The following is a 20490-nucleotide window of genomic DNA, read 5'->3' as shown; positions in this document are numbered from 1 at the left end:
TTTTCACTGTAAACATCAGTCCAAATTTCTCTTCTCAAGAGAGAACAAAAGTAATCTATGTTTTCATTATTAAACTTCCTCACAATAGTTCTAGTTTTCTGGGCGTTCGTGTTTTCTGGAATAGTGATTGTTGGTATTTGGGCATTGTGATAATTAAAACCAGTGTTTGCAGTCTGTGTGTTGCAGATATATTTATCTGTGTTTACAAACACCTGATCTATGGTTGTTGCAGAAGTAGTGGTTATAGGAGTTGGGTTGGTTGTAGTTGGTTTTAGGTTAGAGGACTTCAGTAAGTCTTTGATTTCATCTTTAAATTTACTGGGTTCGGAGAAATCAACATTGAAATCTCCACATATGATAATATTTTTTAAGGGTGTTGAAGTCCTCTAACAGCTCTTCCATATGATTATAAAAAACTTTTTTATCGCCATCTGGTGACCTATATACACAGATGATTACAGAATTGCTAGTTGGCAGTTCTACTATTGAGAGTTCTATATATCTTTCTTTAGATAAGCTGTCAAATTTGGTTATGTTAGTGAAGTCTATATCTACTCGAACATATATGCAGCTACCACCATGCCTGAGTACTTCTCTACAAAATGTGGCAGCTAATTTAAACTGAGGTAGGTATGCTAGTTCTATCATGTCTTTATTTAGCCAGTGCTCAGTAAAGCATAAAACAGAAATATCACTCATCATTTAACAAGATTTGTATTTCATTCAGTTTATTGGAAAGAGACTGAACATTTTGATGGAACAATTTAAAGTATGAAGCAGGGACTATATTGTATCTTGCTTGACCACTTACCTCTTTTTTACACTTAGTATTGTTAGCTGTAAAAAATCCTCCTTGATGTAAGTTTTGGAAACGGATGAAAATTGGATGGGGATAAATTGAGACTGTATGGAGAATGATGGGTGACAGTTGTAATGGTCACCTAGTCGTAGATATTGCTAATTGCTATAATTGCACTATTTCACTCCCATTTACGGAGCTTGTTAGCACTTGATGTTAGGTTGGCACCATTAAAATGCATTGTGTTGTGGTAATCGCTGCTACTTGCTGGATCGCTGCTCTGTCTCGATGCTGATGCTGGCTCTAAATCTGGTTGCCTAGGGTTAAAAACATGAGGTCCCGTGTTTTTTATGTGCTTTTGATGATAAAGAATGAGCGAAACCAACAAATATGTAAACTTCAAATATTTATTACTTTGGTGGCCATCTTAATTCCACTGTCCACCAAAGACCATGACACAACACAAAGTAGTACTTCCTTTACATGTTCTTCGCATTGTTTGTCCACCTCAAAAAATAACACACAAACACACTTTACCTACGTGACAGTCCAACATTTGCATCGAGTGACATAATTTAACATGTTATTAAAATGACAAACAGATTTGTTGACTTGACAGAATAATTCTTTGTTACAAAAAGGCTGTTTTTTAGAAGTTTGTCAATTGACTTCTCTAATTTGCATAAATAAATAAATAATATGAATTATTAAGAATTACATTGGTTTTCGTCTAAAATAGGATTGATTACGTGAATACTGAGTGAAAACGCTCCTAGTGAACAAATAGATTTCACTGGGTGATTTTTATTTAAGGAGATCCAAAATACCTAAGTTGGCCACTATTTTTCGTACTTCATATTAATTATTTAAGATGTACTTAGTGTTTTTACATGATGACATTTGCTGTATCAGTGATCAAGTGATTTTAACTTTTGTGTGGGTCAGTTATTCAGTATAATTTAATGGGTTGACTGTTTATGGAGACATGTTATGCAATCATTGTTAACATACACAATAACTTTTCTATAATCATAAATACTCGTTAAACTGGTTGAATTTGGAGGGTATCACATACTTCGGTAAAGTAAAGCCTTTAATATGTTCCGTTACACAGTGAACCCAATGTGTCAGTTTGTTGCAGATGTTACAGTGCTCATGTGTGGTCTGGCAGTGTCATGCTGGAGGAGAGGATGCTCAATTGCAGACACATTTTGTGCAGTTAAAAACTGATCACATAATGCTGTTTCTCAAGCACCAACACAGTTATGTTCCACACTGACATGTGCTACAGTTCTGATTCATCTAGTGGCAGAGGGTTGCAACTTGTGTCAGGGAAGTGGGAAAGACACTGAGTAATGTGCATGACATGTAATATGTTAACGAGTATTGAAAATACAGTATCCGGAGGTATTACTTTTCAGCATGCCCTCATATGTGTGTGGTATACTGCCCTCAGTATGATGGTTGCTTTGGATACCGCAGTGCTTTACCAGGCACAGTCCTGTTGGATATGGTGTGCCCTTGCCTTCCTCCAGTCACTGATTGGCTTACTTAGCCAGTTATAGGGGGACCTAAAGTTTAATCTGTACTCCAAACAATGGTGTAACTTGACATTCTTCACATCCACTTACCATTACCAAAAATTTTATCAACAAAAAATAAACTAAAGAAGTGATAACTGACAGAAGATATACTAGGAGTTAATTCCAAACCTTTGTATAGGATGTGACAGAAAAATGCACCAATTTGGATAGAGCAAAACAGGATAATGGTTATATTCTAAAACATTTTCAGTCACAACAACGAAACCCTTATGTATTGCCATTTCACCCACTGTTCACGTTTCGAAAATGATGTCCTGTTGGTGGCCACAATTATTATATTGACACTCAGACAATCTACAATGTAAATCATCGATGGCACAGTCAGTCATCTGCATAGGAACGTTTCTGATTTCTGCATAATTGTGTGTAAACATCTAGCACACATCCCATGTTTGAGGAACCTCTGAAGGAAAGTAATCACTGCCAGATGAGTCGGGAGATCTGAGAGTCCAAAAAACGTCCCCATTCCTTGAAATGATGTGGTTATCAAACACTCTATACACTGTTGCCATTGATATTTAGCAAAATGAGATGTAGCATGATCTTGCTGAAAGCAGTACTCGTTTGCAGGCACTTCAAGTTCAGGTATGAGGAATGTGTCAACCGTGGCAGCATACCACTGAGATGGGACTTTGGTTGCTTGTCCATATTCATCCTCAAAAAAGAAATGGCTGATTATGCCCACTGAAGAGACAGTGCACCACACAGTGACCTTCTGGCTGTGTAACAGGCATTGATGGAGTTCATGAGGATTATCCTCATACCAATAATGATAGTTTTGTTTATTGACATAACCACTGAGATGAAATTGTGCCTTGTGACTCATCCATAGCAAATTTAAGAATTCTTCATTGTCCCTAATTTTAGTCAAGAATTTGACAGAGTTATTTTGTTTATCATAATCACTTTCATTTAACTGTTGAACAACCAGTATCTTATACTGTTGCAACTTTAAACCATTCCATAAAATTCTGTGCACACTATGACTCGACATACCCACTACTCTTACAATTTGCCTCATAGAATGCATTGAACTATTGGTTATAACATTTTTCACCTCCTCTATTTAGTTCTGTGAGCAAAAACGTCTGGACCTTACTGGCAATTTCATCTTAAGAGAATGCACTTCCTGTTGCTTCAGATTGTTTTTTCACCCATAACTTGCCTGTATGTGCTGATGGTACAGGATAATTTTGCCAAAGGTTGAAATAAGGATAATATTCCCATGTAGCACCAGTAACACCATCGCTGTTACATGCCGTGGCATTGCTCCAGCACTTCATCTCAGTAAATGGCAATGTGAAACATAATACATGCATTCAGTGTTGCTAATAACAATGTTTCATTTTTAAAGTCTAATTAAAACTGCCTGTGTTTCTGTCATGGCCATATTTATAGTCAGACACTCACCCACTTAGTCAACAACCACACATCTATGACAAGGGCATCACCAATATTTTTTTCGGGGGGATGAATCTCGATCTGTACATCACACTATAGCAATATAATTTATACCACTGCAATCTTACATTTGTAGGTAGACCTACATACATAAAATTAGGCGTTTATGATAAGTTTAAATCATGCAGCATTCGAATCTGAATATGTAGCTCACACCTGTATTTGTAACTGCATCTCTGCAACACATCTCTGCTAGTGCCTCATGCATTGCAAATGTGTGGCTGTGAGAGATGAGGGATGGGGTTGGGAGGCTGAGTCTCTGCACAAAAACTAAACAATAGATCCCTTAGCCTAGTAGTTGCAAGTAATTGTTCGTGTATGGTTGTTTATTTTCTGAAACTGTGAGTGACGTAAGATGTTTTCTCCACACGATCAACATTGATGATGATGATAATTCTCATATTATGGCACCTAGTACAGGTGTGTTACATTTGATTTTGTACCCAAATTAATTCTCGTGTCTCATTACTCTCTAAAACTAAACAAGGAAAATCCAGGATAGAATAAAGACACTATTATGAAAAAGATAGACTGTTACTCACCATGTAGTGGAGATGTTGTATCACAGACAGGCACTACAAAAAGACTACCAAACAGGTAAGGTTTTGGCCAGAAGGCCTTGATCTGAAATAGGCAAAATAAATAAATAAAATATAATGCAGCTCACATACATATCACTGCGATTGATGGGAGAAGCAGGATGGGTGACAGTAAATAGCTGTTTGTGTGGAGCATCCGGGGGGGGGGGGGGGGGGGCTAGGAGGATGGTCTGGTAGGAGGGAAGCAGTGAAGAAAGGAGAGAAGAAAAAGAACAGTGGGTGCACATGTGGAATAGAAGAACAGGGAAGGGGATAGCTGGATGAAAGGCAATGACTAAGGCAAGGCGAGACCAGGAGGGTTACAAGAATGTAGGATGTATTGCGGAAAGAGTTCCCACCTGGATAATCCAGAAACGCTGGTGTTGGTAGGAAGGATCCAGATGGCACAGGCTGTGAAGCAGTCATTAAAATGAAGAATGTTGTGTAGGGCAGCGTGCTCAGCAACTCGGTGGCCCAGCTGTTTCTTGGCCCCAGTTCATTGGCAGCCATTGATGTTGACAGACAGCTTGTTGGTTGTCATCCCAACACAGAATGAAGCACAGTGGTTGCAGCTTATCTTGTAGATTATATGACTGGTTTCACAGTCAACCCTGCCTGTAATGGGATAGGTGATGCTTGTTACCAGACTTGAGTAGGTGGTAGTGAGTATATATTGGACAGGTCTTCCATCTAAGTCTATTACAGGGATATGAGCCATGAGGCAAGGGGTTGGGAGCAGGGGTTGTGTAGGGAAGGATAAGAATATTGTGTAGTATTGGTGGACAGTGAAATGCTGCTGTAGGAGGGGTGGGCAACATATTGTGTAGGTCATTCCTCATTTCAGCCCATGACGAGAGTTAGTCAAAACCCTGGCAGAGAATGTGATTCGGTTGCTCCTTTTGCAAGATTAGAAAGGATTTGTCTAAATGGCCAATGAACAGGTTGGCATAGGATGGTGCCATGTGGGTGCCCATTGCCATATGCAACATTTTTTTTAGGAGATGCTTTCAAAGGAGAAGTAATTCTGGGTGGGGATGTAGTTGGTCATGGTGACCAGGAAGTAAGTTGTAGGCTTGGAATCTGTTGGGCATTGGGAACAGTGGTGTACAGAAGTGGCTAGGCCATAGGCATTAGGGATGTTAGTGTAAAGGGAGGTGGCTTCAGCAGAGATGAGCAGGGCACTGTGTGCTAAAGGAACAGGAACTGTGAGAGTTGGTGGGGGAATCAGTTGGTATCTTTTATGTAGGAGGGTAGGTTAAGGGTAATAGGCTGAAGGTGTTGGGGTACAAGAGCAAAGATTCTCTCATTAGATGTACAGTAACCAACAGGGGTCTCACTGAGGCCTTCACAGACTGTAATTACCCTTCCAGCCTTGTACAGAAACAGATCTACCATTCCTTATCTTTCAAAGTCCCAACATCCGGCCACAGAGGAGCATTCCCCATGTGACTCTGTACCACCAAGGACAGGAGCAATTGAACCATAGTCTCCGCCAGGGTTTCAATTACTTCTTGTTGTGTCCTACCCACTATCCTCCTCACCCCTCCCAAGTGGTATTCCTTTGTCCACTGAACCTACACAATATCCTCAAGCATCCCTACACAACCTCTGCTCCCAACCCCTTGCCTCATGGCTCATATCCCTGTGATAGACGTAGATGCAAAACATGTCCCATACATACTCCCACCACCACCTACTCAATTTCAGTCACGATCATTGCTTATCCCATTAAAGGCAGGACTATCTGTGAAACCAGGCAGGCGATCTACAAGTTAAGCTGCAACCACTGCGCTTCATACTATGAGGGCATGACAACCAACAAGCTGTCTGTCCACATGAATGGCTGCAATGAACTGTGGATGAGAAGCAGCTGGTCCACCCAGTTGCTAAGCATGCTGCCCAACACAGTGTTCTTAATTTTAATGACTGTTTCACACCCTGTGCCATCTGGATCCTTCCTACCAGCACCAGATTTGCTGAATTGTACAATATATCCTACTTTCCTGTAACTCTCCTATCCCAACTTTCATTAGTCATTGTGCTTCACCCACCTTTCCCTTTCCCTGTTCCCACTCCACAGCCTTATATTTCATATGTGCACCCACCATTCTTCTACTTTTCTCTTTTACGGCTTAAGTGTGTGTGAGCTCCATTTTCATAAATATGTGTATGTATATTGTCTATTTCAGAAGGAGGCCTGCAAGCTTACTCGAGAGAAAGGCTAGCAATGTGATGTACTGGCATTACGTTACTACGAAAATGTGTGACAAAAACGGGAGGTTTTCTTACGTTTTTAGTACAGCTTAATAAACCTCGCGTTTTCTCTTGTAATGAGATAATTACACCTAGTCTGGTGCAAAATCTTAATGTCCTAGGTCAACTGCAAGGCACTTCAATCATTCAGTAATTGAAGTATCGACAGCTAAAACATGACCTGTATATAGATTACTTGTCTATTGCATTAACTTACAACCTGTTTTCTACAGAATGAGGAAACTGGAAACCTCAGTATGAATCGATATTTTGCTAGGAGAAACAATATCCAAAATAGTGAGATTTCCGTACAGATAGATATTTTTCATTAATCGTAGGTTCAATGAGATCGATATATTTCCGGGACCGATGTGTTTCTCAAAATCGATATTATCCTAGAAGTGATATTTTGCGTGAGATCTACTTTTTTCGATAGAACGATATTTCTCATGTGACCGACTTTCTGTTAGTTATCGATATTTTGCAAGAGGGCGATAATTTAATAGTGGCAGTGATTTCTTGGGATATTAATACTTTTCGAAAGGTCGATACTATCGACACAGAGATACTTTACACTAGTTCAGTTCCTTTCCAGCCGTCGATATTTTTCGGCTGATTTATAATTTTCGATAAATCGGCATTTTTCAATTCATCGGTATTATTCGAGAGAGCCGTATTTGTTGAGAGATCGGTTTTTTCGAGAGTTGGACATTTTTCGAGAATCCGATATTTTTCACGAGATCGATTTTGTTCGAGTGTCTATGTTTGGAGAGATCATTATTTTTCGAGAGATCTATACTATTCCTTAAATCGGTATTTTTCGTGAAATCGGTATTGACGAGAAATCGGTATTAATCAGAAGTTATGTATTTTTCGAGAGATCGGTATTTCTTGAGGGAGTATTACTTTATGAAAGATAGATATTTTCCGAGATATATAAGATTTCCGAGATATCGATATTTTCGAGAAATCGGAACTTTCCAAGGAATTATTTTTCGGGGGATTGATATTTTTAGAGATATCGTTATTTTTCGAAATATCGTTATTTTTTGAAACATCGTATTTTTCGAAATATATATATATTTCGTAATATCTACAAGAGATAGATAAATACGAGAGAGAAATATTTTTCGATAGATGGATATTTTTCGATAGATAGTTATTTTTCGAGAGACATAAGACAAAGGGAATGGCCGAAGACTTCGTTGCAACAGTTATGATTATAATAGAGTAAAAGAGGAACACTAAAAAATGTGAAGAGCCCCGGACTATCAGTCTAATTCCTCATGCAGCTAAAGTCTTGCTGAGAGTGTTGAATAGAAGGTTATATGGCAAGCTGGATGGAGGGATTGCAGAGGAGCCGTTTGGATTTAGAAGAGGAAAAGGAACAAGAGATGCAATTGGCCTGTTAAGAACTATAGGGGAAAGATATACGGAATAGGGTAGAGAAATCTTTGCTGTTTTTATAGATTTAGAAAAGGCTTTTGACAGAGTTCAGTGCAACAAGCTGATGGATAATTTGGAGAGGAAAGGAGTAGATTGGAAAGAGAGACGACTGATACAGAATCTATATTTACACCAGAAAGCAAGGATAAGGATTGGAAATGAAATGCCAGAAGGAAGCAGCATTGGACGAGGTGTTAGACAAGGTGTTGTCTTTCCCCTGTGTTGTTTAACGAATACCTGGAAGAGATTATTGCGAAAAGCTTATATAGGAAAAGAGGAATATGTATTAGAAGAGATTAGAATGTATAAGATTTACTGATGACATGGTATTAGTGGCAGAAAGTGACTGGACAGTGAATAACATGCTGAAAGATCTGAATGAAGCTTGTGTTGAATATGGGAAGCAAATAAACACAGCAAAAACAAAGAGTATGGTCATCAGTACAAGACGCAGACTGTCCAATATTAAAATAGGACAATCTACCATTAGCCAAGTAAGTGAATTTAAATATCTTGGAAGCACAATAACTGAAAATTCGAATTGCCACAGTGAAGGAGGCATTCAACAGAAAGAGGAGACTCTTATGTGACAAGTTAGATAAAGGACTAAGGAAAAGGCTTGCCAAATCTTTTGTCTGGAGTGTGGCACTATGTTGTTGTTGTTGTTGTTCTGGTCTTCAGTCTGGAGACTGGTTTGATGCAGCTCTCCATGCTACTCTATCCTATGCAAGCATCTTCATCTCCCAGTACCTACTGCAGCCTACATCCTTCTGAATCTGCTTAGTGTAGTCATCTGTTGGTCTCCCTCTACGATTTTTACCCTCCACGCTGCCCTCTAATGCTGATTTGTGATCCCTTGAAGCCTCAGAACATGTCCTACCAACCGATCCCTTCTTCTTGTCAAGTTGTGCCACGAACTCCTCTTCTCCCCAATCATATTCAATACCTACTCATTAGTTATGTCAACTACCCATCTAATCTTCAGCATTCTTCTGTAGCACCACAATTCGAAAGCTTCTATTCTCTTCTTGTCCAAACTATTTATCATCCACGTTTCACTTCCATGCATGGCTACACTCCATACAAATACTTTCAGAAACGACTTCCTGACACTTAAATTTATACTCAATGTTAACAAATCCCTCTTCTTCAGAAGCGCTTTCCTTGCCATTGACAGTCTACTTTTTATATCCTCTCTACTTCGACCATCATCAGTTATTTTGCTCCCCAAATACCAAAATTCGTTTACTACTTTAAGTGTCTCATTTCCTAATCTAATTCCCTCAGCATCACCAGACTTAATTCGACTTCATTCCTTTATCCTCGTTTTGCTTTTGTTGATGTTCTTCTTATATCCTGCTTTCAAGACACTGTCCATTCCGTTCAACTGCTCTTCCAAGTTCTTTGCTGTCTCTGACAAAATTACAATGGCATCGGCGAACCTCAAAGTTTTTATTTCTTCTCCATGGATTTCAATTCCTAATCCGAATTTTTCTTTTGTTTCCTTTACTGCTTGATCAATATACAGATTGAATAACATAGGGGAGAGGCTACAACCTTGTCTCACTCCCTTCCCAAGCACTGCTTCCCTTTCATGCCCCTCGACTCTTATAACAGCGATCTGGTTTCTGTACAAATTGTAAATAGCCTTTCACTCCCTGTATTTTCCACCTGCCACCTTTAGAAATTGAAAGAGAGTATTCCGGTCAACATTGTCAGAAGCTTTCTCTAAGTCTACAAATGCGAGGAACGTATATTTGCCTTTCCTACATGTTTCTTCCAAGGTGAGTCATAGGGTCAGTATTGCCTCACGTGTTCCAATATTTCTATGGAATCCAAACTGATCTTCCCCGAGGTCTTTCCATTCGTCTGTAAAGAATTCACTCACATTAGTATTTTGCAGTTGTGACTTATTAAACTGATAGTTCAGTAATTTTCACATCTGTCAACACCTGCTTTCTTTGGGATTGGAATTATTATATTCTTCTTGAAGTCTGACAGTATTTCGCCGGTCTCATACATCTTGCTCATCAGATGGTAGAGTTTTGTCAGGACTAGGTCTCCCAAGGCTGTCAGTAGTTCTAACAGAATGTTGTCTACTCCTGGGGCCTTGTTTCTTCTCAGGTCTTTCAGTGTTCTGTCAAACTCTTCACGCAGTATCATACATCCCATTTCGTCTTCAGCTACATCCTCTTCCATTTCCATAATATTGTCCTCAAGTACATCACCATTATATAGACCCTCTACATATATACTCCTTCCACCTTTCTTCTTCCCTTCCCTTCTTTTGCTTAGAACTGGGTTTCCATCTGAGCTCTTGATAATCATACAAGTGGTTCTCTTTTCTCCAAAGGTCTCTTTAATTTTCCTGTAGGGTGTATCTATCTTACCCCTAGTGAGATAAGCCTCTACATCCTTACATTTGTCTTCTACCCATCACTGCTTAGCCATTATGCACTTCCTGTCAATCTCATTTTTGAGATGTTTGTATTCCTTTTTGCCTGCTTCATTTATTGCATTTTTATATTTTCTCCTTTCATCAATTAAATTCAATATTTCTTCTGTTAACCAAGGATTTCTACCAGCCCTCGTCTTTTTACCTACTTGATCCTTTGCTGCCTTCACTACTTCATCCCTCAAAATTACCCATTCTTCTTCTACTGTATTTCTTTCCCCCATTCCTGTCAATTTTTCCATTAAACTCTCCCTGAAACTTTGCACAACCTCTGGTTTAGTCAGTTTATTCAGGTCCCATCTCCTCAAATTCCCACCTTTTTGCAGTTTCTTCAGTTTTAATCTACAGTTCATAACCATTAGATTGTGCTCAGTGTCCACATCTGCCCCTGGAAATGTCTTACAATTGAAAACCTGGTTCCTAAATCTGTGTCTTACCATTATATAATCTATCTGAAACCTGTCAGTATCTCCTGGCTTTTTTCATGTATACAACCTTCTTTTGCGATTCTTGAACCAGGTGTACCATTTCTTCATTTTGCTCGTCATCTGCAGAGCTAGTTGGTATATAAACTTGTACTACTGTAGTAGGCGTGGGCTTCATGTCTATCTTGGCCACAATAATGCATTCACTTTTTCTTTGTAGCAGCTTACCCACATTCCTATTCTTTTATTCATTATTAAACCTGCTGGTGCATTACCCCTATTTGATTTTGTATTTATAACCCTGTATTCACTGACCAAAAGTCTTGTTCCTCCTCCCACCAAACTTCACTAATTCCCACTATACCTAACTTTAATCTATCCATTTCCCTTTTTAAATTATCTAACTTACCTGCCCGATTAAGGGATCTGACATTCCATGCTCTGATCCATACAACACCAGTTTTCTTTCTCCTGATAACAACGTCCTCTTGAGTAGTCCCCACCTGGAGATCCAAATGGGGGACTATTTTACCTACGGAATATTTTACCCAAGAGGACGCCATCATCATTTAATCATACAGTAAAGCTGCATGCCCTCGGGAAAAATTACGGCTGTAGTTTCCACTTGTTTTCAGCCATTCACAGTACCAGCACAGCAAGGCCATTTTGGTTAGTGTTACAAAGCCAGATCAGTCAATCATCCAGACTGTTGCCCCTGCAACTACTGAAAAGGCTGCTACCCCTCTTCAGGAACCACACGTTTGTCTGGCCTCTCAACAGACACCCCTCCATTCTGGTTGCACCTATAGTACGGCCATCTGTATTGCTGAGGCACATAAGCCTCCCCACCAACAGAATGGTCCATGGTTCATGGAGTGGAGGTGTGGCACTATATGGGGCAGAAACATGGACGCTGAGAGGAGAGGATGAAAAAAGGTTAGAAGCATTTGAGATGTGGATGTGGAGGAGAATGGAGAGAATAAGCTGGATGGAAAGAGTGAGTAATAAAAGAGTATTGGAAAGGTTTGGTGAGAGAAGATGTCTCCTGAAGGTTTTAAGAGAAAGGAAAAAGAACTGGTTGGGACATTCATTGAGAAGGGAGTGCTTGCTAGCAGATGCTTTGGAAGGATTGGTTTGTGGGAGAAGATGCAGAGGAAGAAGGAGATACAAGATGATAGCTGACATAAATGGAAGAGGAAATTATGCAGACCTGAAGAGGATGGCAGAAGACCGGACAGCCTGGAGAAATACCATGTGAAAACCTGCCTTTTGGCAGAACACTGATGATGATATTTTTCGATAGACAGATATTTACCAAGAGATAGACCTTGTTGATAGATAGATATTTTTCGAGTTATCTATATCTTATGAAGTATCGATATATATTGTGATATAGGTCCCATACGGGATAACGGTACTTTTCGTAGTTCGATATTTTAATATAGATAGATATTTATTGATAGATATTTTTCGATAGATAGATATTTCTGGAGAGAGAGATTTTTAACGAGAGATAGATATTTTACGAGTGATAGAAATTTTTCGATAGAATGATATTTTTCGATAGATAGATATTTTTCGAGAAATTGATATTATTTGATAGATGGATATTATTCCGCAGATAGATTGTTTTGAATGATAGATATCTTTCGATAGATTTTTCTGTTTATCATTATTTTCGATATATCGATCTTTTTGTTGGAGCTAATTCTTGATTGATCAATGTTTTGCGATAGATGCTTATTTTTCGATAGTTAGATATTTCCCGACAGATAGATGTTTTTCAAAGATAGATATTTTTCGAGAGAGTTTTTTATATGTTTCGATAGATAGTTATTTTGCGATAGTTAGTATTTTACGATAGTTAGATTTTATCGATGGATGCGGCTTGTCTATAGATCGATATTTTTATAGATAGATATTGATATTTTCCGAGAGAACGATATTTTAGGGTTTGTTAAATATTGTTATCATAAGAAATTTCTATGACATTGTTATTAGTCATAAAAACTAATTGTGTGTATTTTCTATTTGCATGAATATGATATTGTAGGGCTACAGGAAATAAGATGGCAGGGGAATGGGCAGATAGATAAACCTGAGTACTCATTGGTATATAGTGGACCAGAAGAAAGAACAGGCCAACTTGGAACAGGGTTTATAATAACTAGGGAAGTTAGGAAAAGCCTTCTAGAATTTGAACCCATAAATGAAAGGATGTGCAGACTCAGACTAAAAGGTAAATTTAGGAATATATCAATAGTTAATGCACATGCACCAACAGAGGAAAAAGAGGATATAATTAAAGAACAGTTCTACGAAGACTTGGAAAAAGTATGCTGTGCAGTACCTAAATATGACCTGATGCTAGTAATAGGAGATTTTAATGCAAAATTAGGGAGGAATGAACATCCATATGGAGTTTCTGGAAAATATTCACTACATGAAGAAAACATTGAGAATGGAGACTTACTATGCCAATTCGCAAGGAATAACATGATTATTAAAAGTACCAGCTTTCCACATAAAAGGATCCATCTGGGTACTTGGAAGTCTGCAGCCAATGGAGTAGTCAATCAGATTGACCATATTTTAGTGATTGCACGCCACCCCACGTCAGTTATGGATGTACGGAGCTGCAGAGAACTAAACTGTGATTCAGACCACTTTTTGATAAAATCAGTCTTGAGAGAGAAACTGTCACTGACAAATGGCAATAGAATGGGAAAGATGATGAAATGGAATACAGACAAACTGAACATCCCTGATGAAGTAAAAAAATACCAAGTAACACTAAGCAGAAAGTTGAGCAATGAAGAGATCACAGTAGGAGTAGATGAAAGGTGGAACAGGTTTGAAAAAGCCATTAAGGATGCTGCAGAAGAAATGATAGGCATAAGAAGGAACAGAAGAACCCAGGAGTGGTTTGATGAAGATTGCAGGTCAGCAATAGAGGAAAAGAACAGGGCAAGAACAAAAGTGCTGCAGAGAGAAACCAAAAATAATGTGGAACAATATAGAGAATAAGGAGAAGAGCTAACAGACTGTGCAAGAGAAAGAAAAGAGAGTGGAATAAGAAGAAATTTCAAGAACTAGAACTAAAGGAACAGAGTGAAATAAGAAAGTTCTATCATGCCATAGGCAAAATGAAGAATACATTACAACCAAAAACAACGGCCTGTTCCAGTAAAGATGGGCAAATGATAAGGGAAGAAGAACAGATAGTGGGAAGATGAAGAGACAGCCGCACAGGAGGAGTGGAGCTGGAAGTAGACAATTAAACCAGGGAGGCAAGAAAGCCAACACTACAAGAGGTCTCCCAGGCTGTGTACAAGTAAAAAAACAATCGAGCCCCTGGGGAAGACAGCATAATTGCTGAATTAATAAAAACTGGTGGTGAGGCTGTAATAAAGGAACTGCACAAATTAATATCAGATATATGGGAAACAGAAACTATGCCACATAATTGGAAAATTGGAATAATAGTCCCCATTTATAAGAAAGGGGACAGAACAGCATGTGAAAACTATAGAGGTGTAACACTCCTAAGTACAGCTTATAAGCAAGTATACTAAACAAAAGGATACGGAAGTGTGCAGAAGGCATACTAGGGGAATATGAGTGTGGCTTTCGACCAGGCAGAAGAACAACTGATCAAATATTCGTGGAAAAGTTCTATGAATATAATATAGATCTGCATTTCTTATTTATTGATTTCAAACAAGCCTTTGACAGCATAAATCGGCAAGAACTATACAGAGTACTGAAAGAAGTTGGTATGTGTGCTAAATTAATAAGACTAATCAGAATGACAATGACAGAGACAAGAGCAAAAGTAAAGGTCCTTATCAGAACAAATGAAAGCTTTGACTTTAATAAAGGTGTGAAGCAAGGGGATGGTCTCTCCACTGTCCTATTCAACATAGCCATGCATAGTGCAGTAAATAAAATCGACAAAAGAGGCACCATATTTATGAAAACTAGCCAGATATGTGCATACGCTGATGACATTTGTAGCGGGACTTTGAATTTCGCCGGCGCGCTGCACTCGTTCCCTCAGACATGAATTGTGCCGCCGTCGCAGCAGTATGAGCGCTCGACGGCAGAGAAAATGCTAAAATTGTAACTCTTTTTTGTTTTTCTACCCGTTTCTTTATTGTCTCTCGACAGCGGAAGCTTAATGCAGACGTGATCTGATTAAGACGAAAAAACTTATTAATGTGTAGACATTGTGGAAGTTGTTATTAAATTCGGAGGATGGAGAAAAGCAACTAAAATAAATTGCATTAATATCAAGACGGTTTTATATACATTAGAAAGTCCTGGACAATGAAACTTATTGCAAGATTTCGGAGCAGACGTTTCACGCAGAAAAGAAGGAGATTTTTGAAGACCTGGACGCCGCACGAAAGAAGACAAGTTAACCTGGTAAAGGATGATATCTACGCCACTTCCCCATGTCAGTTACATTTTGTTATTCTCTGTTTCTTTTCAATAATTTTTGTAGTGGAAATTGGTTTAACTTTTGCTCAAAAACGCCACAAGGACCACCCCAACAATAGCTTTTGCGAATCACGAAGTCCTATAACTTTTCTGTAATACAAAGTCCGATTTGCATTTCTTTCTTTCTTTCCCTTTTTTCACAGTCATTAACGATTTAAAAAAAAACATTTTCACTTATGATTTCTTCCCACATTTTCAACCTTTTTTCTTTTTCTTTTCTTTTCTCTTTTCTTTTTTTATTAACCACTACAACTGGCGACCGTGACAGGACACAATTTTCGGATGTGTTGTTTTTAAGCAAATTTGAAACTTTAATTTGTATTTTTTCTCAACAGAGAATAACCAAAAATCCTGAAATTTAAAGGGTAACGAAAACACCAACATTTTTGTACCTAAGCAAATGATTATACAACAATATTGTAAAGAATTTTTGTAACTAATTCAATGTGTTTTTCTTTGCATGACATATGTTGATGCAAAACTGTTATTTTGAGACCTTTTGGTGATTATCCGATGGTGATGTATTAAGAAAATCCATATTTTGACGATTTACGCAGAAGTGTTTGACTAGCCGCTGCAGGACAGAAAATTTAATGGTGAGTCACACAATTATGTTTCATTCAAACATTCAATAGCCAACTGCAGAATCCATTTTTCCCTTTCCACGCATCCTGTAGTTTTCTTCTAGATTTTTCCAAAATTATCTATCTCTATCGTAGTTTGTGGTAATTATAGTGTTGTTGTAGCATATGAAGATCGTGAATTTGACCGCCAAACAGTCATTTGTTACGAAAAATTTTGTCCACCCTGCTGCATCTTTCTCAACCATTGTTTGCAATAGAGCATTCATTTACATTGACGAGAAAATATTTCATCGTAAATTTGAGTCAAATCTTTATTAATCCGACTTATATTATCCCCTTTTTGCCTTACGATTATACAGCCTATTACAATGGAACGCGGTAAGGTAGAGAGAGTTTCGGCAGATGAGGTAAGTGAAGTAGATTCATCTTTCAACCAACAAGAAAGTCCGCGTTTCCCTCCATGGACGAGTTCACAGATCAATGCAATGATTTTGCCTCAAACTCGCAACATTTGTGATAATACACAGATGGCAACTTTAAATGACGAAATATGGAATGGACGCGAGACTAGACCGTCAGCGCCATTGTTAACATCAAGGTCAGAACCGAATATGAGACAAATTCAGCAATGTGACACAAATCGGACGCAGGAAACTGACAAACTGGACCGACTATTAGAGTTATTTGCAGACATGAAACGAGACGTTAATCAGAAAATTGACGCAAAACTGGACGCACTTGGTCAGGACTTTGAACAAAGGCTAGATAAAAGCGACGAAAAATTTGACGTATTAGACCGTACTATGACCGAAAATTTTGAACGAACGACAAAACAGATGACAGAATTAAATAACACCACTCAACAGCTCAGCCAGCGATTTGAGACATTGTCCGACCGAGTCACTAAACAGGAAGAAGCTTTGGTTACATTCACACATGAAACAAAAAACAATATCACCCGATATGAGGATCAGTTAACTCAAATAGTTAATGTGCAGCAGGAAGTGAACACTCATGTGGAAGAGTTAGCTCAGGCCCACACTTCAGCTAGCTCCACCCAAGAAAAGCTGACTGATGAAGTGGGAAATATTACCCAACAACTCACAATGGTAGTTCTTGAACAAACCCACCTCAAAGAAAAGATAGAAAAATTAGAAGACCGAGCGGACCTCGCCGTCACTAAACGACACCAACATGGCCGAGAGAATTGTACATGAATGTAAATTGTGTGACGACTATCTGGACAAAAAACTTGAAACAATTACAAAAGACATACTTTCAAAAACAAAGACACGTGTTAAAGACGAGACAAAACACACAGAAGACGAAGTGACAAAATTACGAGACAATGTTGTGCCGTGTTTGGCGATTGGTGCAAATGCATCGTCAGGGAACGACAAAACAGCTAAAACCATGGCTAATGACACAGACAGAACACCTATTGTGGAATCACCTATTACAAGTCAAAATTACAATGTGCCGCTTTCTTTTCCACCAAACGAGCAATATTACGGTACGACACCTAGAGTAGCAAGTGACACAAACCACGTCAATAGTGCTATACCAACCGGCATGGCCGATGACACGTTTTTAAGGCATGGGTATTTCCAGACATTTTCCAGTGAGGACAAGCACAAAGTCCACCCTATTGTGTTTATTAGATCATTTGACGGTGTTTTTCCACGCAGTTGGTCAAAAGTCGATAAAATCAGATACGTCACCAATCTCATGAGAGGACGAGCAGCTAAGTGGGGTGTCGCTATGAAGCGGCGGTGCCTTACGTTTGAAAAGTTCGAACAAGCCTTCTTGGACGAATTCTGGTCCGAGAATGAGCAACAGAGTCTAAGGAGAGAAGTGTGCAACCCCGAGACCTATGACCCCAAAAAAGAGACATTAAGACAATACTTTGAGAGGTACCTAGACAAGACACTGTACTGGTCCAAACCAGCCGACTTGCCAGCTATAATTGACACTTTAAAGAGCCACTTACCCTTTCCATACCGAGACAGATTAATAGGAGTACCGGAGAATGACATTAAGACTTTCTTAAACTTCCTAGATCAAATGGACGTAGTTTACAGAGGCGACTCACGCCATTCAAGTTTTACTCATATTAGTAACCAAAATCAGCACTCACCCCAAAGGAACCGTAGTGACGGTGGTTGGTGGAACCATCCGACCGCGCCGCGACACAATACGATGCCTGCGCGCGAAACATATTCAAATGCAAACGTGTATGATGGTAGGAACAACCGCAGAAATTCGTGGAATAACAATAACAACAATAATTATCACCCATTTCAAAATGGTAACTACATGCAAAATGAAAATCACAACAACAACACACAGTACACAGTACAACAACAACCGCAATAGGAGACGTGAGAATAATCGGTACAACCCGGGCTACTTTGACAGGAACATGCCATATAACAGACATAATTACCACCAAAACAATAACAATCCCAACAATCACCGACAGAATATGTGGAAAACACAAAATTCACGCATGACAAATCATAACCCTCCACGGAATCCGCCGCCACTCCCCAGTACAGTTATGCACTCCCCGCCACGAAGTAGCAATAACAATTGAGCGCGCCATCAGCTGACGCGTGGGCGCCAACCGGCCGTAATGTAAACATAGTGGAGCTGGTCAATGAACCCGGCCAAACACGGCAGACGACGGAAAACAGTCGACGACCGAGCTAAGCGCTCGTGCTCCGGTCGTGAGGTGTTGTAAGAGCGCAACGGCTGAGACGGTTTGTTTCCTCAGGTACGATGACAAAATGACAGCAGAACAGGAATTAACCGGCGAGATAAACATTTAATCAGACAGTTATGTTAAAGAATTCATACAAGCTACGGCATGGGTTAAGTTTAACGATTATGATGTACAAATTTTATTCGATACTGGTGCTGCTGCAAGTGTGATGTCAACCGCATTCTATAAGGAATTGAAACAAATTATAAACATACCTACATTACCTGTACAGAATTGCCACGTGGTTAGTGCCACAGGTACTAAATCTAAGAACATACGCATGCAAGCCCTTGTTAACTTCACATTTTCCAATACACAGTTCAAGTGTAATTTTCTGATTGTAGACAAGCTTATCGTACACTGCATCTTAGGGATGGATTTCTTGAATGAACATAAAGTAATCATAGATTTAAGTAATGGCATATGTCAATTATTTGTAGGAGAACAACTCATTAATGTTGAACTTAATAAGACGATTGAACCACGACAAAAACATTACGAAGTAAGTCAATTTCAATTGGTATACTATATCCCACCATAGTTAGTGTATGTAATTTAACACCCGAAGATTCAGACTATCAGGAGACTGAGCAGGATTTATTGTATCAGAAATGTGTCGAATCTGACTATTTAACAAACAATAGCAAGAAGAATTGTACAAATTATTATGTGATTATGCACAAGTTTTCAGTGAGAGGCCTGGTGTAATCAGAGGTTATAGCTACAAATTGGATGTTAAGCCACATAAGACTTATTGTCTCGTAATTTGTAGGACACATTATAATATTCCATGGGCGAAGAAACCTGCAGTTTTACGTAAAATTGAGCGTATGTTGACCTTGGGTGTCATAGAAAAATCACATTCCACTTATTGCAGTCCTATCCTGGCGGTCGGCAAGCAAAATGGCAATGTCAGATTGGTGCTAGACGCACGTGAAATCAACAAAATTATTATACCTGTTAACACAAGACCCGTCAACTTGGACGAACAGTTGCTAAAATTTTATAATGTACAATACCTGACTAATATTGACCTCCGCTTATCGTACTGGCAGGTGTCCCTTCACAATGACAGTCGTAAATACACTGCTTTCCTTTGTGAAGGACGCAGTTATCAGTTTTGTGTGTTGCCTTTTGGTTTGCGCGTAAGCGCGGGCGTGTTCATCGAGGCGCTTGACGCCGTTCTCGGCCCGTGTTTGTTGTCTCGCGTCACGGCGGACGTCGATGATATTGTCGTGGCAACAAATACGTGGGAGGAACATATTGATCTGTTACAGCAAATTTTATTTAAATTTTCAGAAGCTGGAGTCACAGTAAATCTTTCGAAGTCCAAATTAGGAAGGCGTGAAATCAAGTTTTTAGGCCATATTGTCTCGCCGGAAGGCATTCGTCCCGATTCTAAGAAGATTGATGCTATTCGTAATTTCCCACCTCCACAAAACCGCAAACAGTTGAAAGCATTCTTAGGATTATCTTCTTTCTTTCGGAAGTTAGTTTCAAAACAGCTCCTGAACAGCTCTCACCTGCTAACTCTACTGAAAAAGAACGCAATTTGGAGATGGACAGAGTTTTGCCAAGCTGATTTTCAGGCTATTAAATATGCATTGGCGAACGCACC

At 39.1% G+C, this 20490-nt stretch overlaps 1 protein-coding gene and 1 long non-coding RNA gene across 7 annotated transcripts in view; one reads left to right on the top strand and one right to left on the bottom strand.

Annotated features, from left to right (window-relative positions):
• Window positions 1-20490, top strand: part of LOC126091886 (uncharacterized) — a 403209-nt gene that overhangs the window by 185081 nt on the left and 197638 nt on the right. The gene's annotated exons all lie outside the window — the stretch shown is intronic.
• Window positions 1-20490, bottom strand: part of LOC126091885 (F-box only protein 22-like) — a 486064-nt gene that overhangs the window by 369605 nt on the left and 95969 nt on the right. The window lies entirely within an intron of this gene.

This window comes from Schistocerca cancellata, chromosome 7, assembly GCF_023864275.1.
Source record: "Schistocerca cancellata isolate TAMUIC-IGC-003103 chromosome 7, iqSchCanc2.1, whole genome shotgun sequence".
NCBI classification, from domain to species: Eukaryota; Metazoa; Arthropoda; class Insecta; order Orthoptera; family Acrididae; genus Schistocerca; species Schistocerca cancellata.
Note: the sequence above shows the minus strand (reverse complement) of the source record. Positions and strands in the feature narration are given on the sequence as shown.